We start from the raw sequence: 4,484 nt of genomic DNA on the forward strand, positions 1-4,484 counted from the left end.
TGGTGGGGTCATGTTACACGCATGGGAGAAGCAAGGTTACCCAAGAGACTCATGGGTTCAGCAGTAAAGGGTAGGAGGAGTCGGGGTAGACAAAGGAGAAGGTACCTGCATTCGGTTAAGAATGATTTTGAAGTAATAGGCTTAACATCAGAAGAGGCACCAATGTTAGCACTGAATAGGGGATCATGGAGGAATTTTATAAGGGGGACTATGCTCCAGACTGAACGCTGAAAGGCATTATCAGTCTTAAATGATGATGATGATGATTATTATTATTATTCAAACCAGTCACGACCGGCTGTGTCCCGGTGACATGGAGTATTGTCATTCACAACAGTTCCGTCATTCTTCGGTAATATGAAGTCGATGAATAACCATCTCTAGTCAGTGGTCCGTTCGGTTGGACCAGTGGAACCAGTTCATTCAATGTAAACACAGTCCACACCATTATGGAGCCACCACAGCCTTGCACAGAGCCTTGTTGACAACTTGCATCAATGGCTTTGTGGGGCCCGCGTCACAATCGAACTTACCGTCAGCTCTCATCTGACCAGGCCAGTTTTCCCGTCGTCTGGGTACAGCCTATAAGGTTACGAGCTGCAGGAGATGTCGCGCTGTTAGCAAAGGCACTCGCATCGCTCGTCTCCTGCCATGGCCCATCAACGCCAAACTGCGCCTCCCTGTCCTAACAGATACGTTCGTCGTACGACCTACACTACTGGCCATTAAAATTGCTACACCAAGAACAAATGCAGATGATAACCGGGTATTCATTGGACAAATATATTATACTAGAACTGACATGTGATTACATTTTCACGCAATTTGGGTGCATAGATCCTGAGAAATCAGTACCCAGAACAACCACCTCTGGCCGTAATGACGGCCTTGATACGCCTGGGCATTGAGTCAAACAGAGCTTGGATGGCGTGTACAGGTACAGCTGCCTATGCAGCTTCAACACGATACCACAGTTCATCAATAGTAGTGAATTGCTTATTGTGACGAGCCAGTTTCTCGGCCACCATTGACCAGAGGTTTTCAGTTGGTGAGAGATCTGGAGAATGTGCTGACCAGGGCAGCAGTCGAACATTTTCTGTATCCAGAAAAGCGCGTACAGGACCTGCAACATGCGGTCGTGCGTTATCCTGCTGAAATGTAGGATTTCGCAGGGGATCGAATGAAGGGTAGAGCCACGGGTCATAACCCATCTGAAATGTAACGTGCACTGTTCAAGGTGCCGTCAATGCGAACAAGAGGTGACTGAGACGTGTAACCAATGGCACCCCATAACATCACGCCTGGTGATACGCCAGTATGGCGATGACGAATACACGCTTCCAATGTGCGTTGACCTAGATGACGCCAAACACGGATACAACCATCATGATCCTGTAAACAGAACCTGGATTCATCCGAAAAAATGACGTTTTGCCATTCGTGCACCCAGGTTCGTCGTCGAGTACACTATCGCAGGCGCTCCTGTCTGTGATGCAGCGTCGAGGGTAACCGCAGCCTTAGTCTCCGAGCTGCTAGTCCATGCTGCTGCAAACGTCGTCGAACTGTTCGTGCAGATGGTTGTTGTTTTGCAAACGTCCCCATCTGTTGACTCACAGATCGAGACGTGGTTGCACGATCCGTTACAGCCATGCGTATAAGATACCTGTCATCTCGACTGCTTGTGATACGAGGCCGTTGGGATCCAGCACGGCGTTCCGTATTACCCTCCTGAACCCACAGATTCCATATTCTGCCAACAGTCATTGGATCCCGACCAACGCGAGCAGCAATGTCGCGATACGATAAACCACTATCGCGATAGGCTACAATCCGACCTTTATCAAAGTCGGAAATGTGATGGTACGCATTTCTCCTCCTTACACGAGGCATCACAACAACATTTCACCAGGTAACGTCGGTCAACTGCTGTTTGTGTATGAGAAATCGGTTGGAAAGTTTCCTCAGGTCAGCACGTTGTAGGTGTCGCCACCGGCGCCAACCTTGTGCAAGTGCTCTGAAAAGCTAATCATTTGCATATCACAACATCTTCTTCCTGTCGGTTAAATTTCGCGTATGTAGCACGTCATCTTCGTGGTGTAGCAATTTTAATGGCCAGTAGTGTACATTGATTTCTGCTGTTATTTCACGCAGTGTTGCTCGTCTGTTATCACTGAAAAATTTACGGAGGCGCTCTGCTCTCGGTTTTTAAGTGAAGGCTGTCGGCCATTGCTATGTCCGTGGTCAGAGGTAATGCCTGACGTTTCATATTTTTGACACTCTTGATCTCGGAATATTAAAATTCCCTCCAATTACCAATCTGGATTCAAAGTCTATTAACTCCCATCGTGCGGCCATAAGCTCGTCGGAAACCTGAGTACAAATGACAGCTCCGCCAATGCACTGCCCTTTTTTACCTTGTGTTCGAGATGCCACGAGTACATCCGTATGCTGTGCGTTTATTCCAGTATTCCATGACTTTTGTCACCTCATTGTATACCTATCAATGAGTAGATTATGACAGCATTTTAAATTCACTCAATAATTGTATGAAACACAAGAAATCATATTGTCATCTTTGGAAACTTGCATCTGGGACTGAGGAACGGGTGACGTTTTTCGCGGTTTTAGTGATACAGATTTGACATAAGATGTATTGGTAAATAATCGTTTCATATGGGGACAAACACGAATGAGTTTCTTATTATACTGTATAAACATACGCACATTTCATAATCTGAGTATTCCTAGAAGCTGTGCTTATAAAACCTGTAATATTATTATACCTGTCACACCCGCGTACTGCCGGTCGGTGTGGCCGAGCGGTTCTAGGCGCTTCAGTCTAGAACCGTGCGACCGCTACGATCGCAGGTTCGAATCCTGCCTAGGGCATGTACGTGTGTGATGTTCTTAGGTTAGTTATGTTTAAGTAGTTCTAAGTTCTAGGGGACTGATGACCTCAGATGTTAAGTCCCGTAGTGCTCAGAGCCATTTGAACCAATTTGAACACCCGCGTACTGAAGTGTTGCTTGTGGTTCTAGTCTTAAACAATATAATAATCATCATCTTGATTCTGTTAAGTCTCAGAGCTGTATTCAACTACACTGGACCACTGTATATATATTTTGCTGACATACAGAGAGTGAGGTGTTCGATATCGTTCACTTGCTGGACTTGGCGGTTCATTCATAAGGTTAATCTCTATGCTCGCTTGCCAGGGTGTCTTCTAATCTTCCTTCTCCTCTCTTTTCCAGATTACTCCCTCGAAAGGAAGTACACAGTGTGTGGAAAACTGTTTCGAACTGAACATAAAGCAAGAGCCTTTTTCAAATGACAGGCAACGTATATTTATCCAACCGACAGCCTGCCCCTGTGTGACCACTTCGCTGTTAGTTATGGAATTACCCTGCGAATATTGGTTTATTCCTCTTAACTGAATTCACCATTGTAATCCAACCCCCTGGCACATAACTGTATTACTCCTTTTTACTAACGTATTCAGTTATACCGGAGATACCACTGCTGGGCAAGAATGAATGGGCAGCTACTAGCGTGTAGAACATTTTGAAGTTTCCTTTTAGTCCGGTGCACGAGTAAAAAATACAAGATGCTGTTCACAGTTCTGTTTATGTCTTATCCCTCTTCGTCAAACTACTGAAACCCAAATACACGATTCACTGTTTATTTTTAAACCAAAATGATATGAGCTCGCCGGACAAGTAATCAGTCATCCCAGTGAGCAAGCACAGATGAGTCGTTTAGCACCTACAGGCTCACTGCCTCTAAGTGAGAAGCATAAGGAAGTAATTAGAATTATATATTAATGTCTTCAACTGCTGACGGACGTTGATATATATCAACAAGGACAGGTGAAACTGTGTGCCCCGACCGGGACTCGAACCCGGGATCTCCTGCTTACATGGCAGATGCTCTATCCATCTGAGCCACCGAGGGCACAGAGGATAGTGCGACTGCAGGGACTATTTCGCGCACGCCTCCCGCGAGACCCACATTCTCACCTTATATGTCCACACACTACATTCGTAGTGTCCCTACCCAACACACTCATTACTCGTGGAAGACGTTCTTCCAAGTCCCGTATGAGTTCGGGTAATATGTGTACATCCGCACAGAAGAAGAAGGTCATGGCCGATATTGATAGAACTATATACTTATATGGATACGGTGTCTGTTCTTTCGGACATGTCCCAAAAAACAGACACCATTGATGACCTGCAGCCGTCTAGAACGAAATTAGAATTATTAGAATTATATATTAATACCATCAGCTGCTGACGGGCGTTGAGATATATCAAGTGACAACATAGTTGCCCCATTTATGAAAAAGAGACATGAAAACTTTTAAATTAGCACTAAATCTCCGTTTAGCCTTCTACGGTAAGTCTCTATATACGAGAGTTGGAACTTTAATTGTGGCAACTATTTATTTACAGCTCGTAAAAAATAGATACGTGTTTCAAAGTTTT

General features: G+C 45.0%; 1 non-coding gene across 1 annotated transcript; it reads right to left on the reverse strand.

Moving 5' to 3' along the window:
• Positions 1-3,877: 3,877 nt before the first annotated feature.
• Trnat-ugu lies at positions 3,878-3,952 on the reverse strand. The gene has a single exon. It is a non-coding gene; the product is annotated as a tRNA-Thr (tRNA).
• Positions 3,953-4,484: the final 532 nt, after the last annotated feature.

This window comes from Schistocerca americana, chromosome 9 (genome assembly GCF_021461395.2).
Source record: "Schistocerca americana isolate TAMUIC-IGC-003095 chromosome 9, iqSchAmer2.1, whole genome shotgun sequence".
Classification (NCBI taxonomy): domain Eukaryota; kingdom Metazoa; phylum Arthropoda; class Insecta; order Orthoptera; family Acrididae; genus Schistocerca; species Schistocerca americana.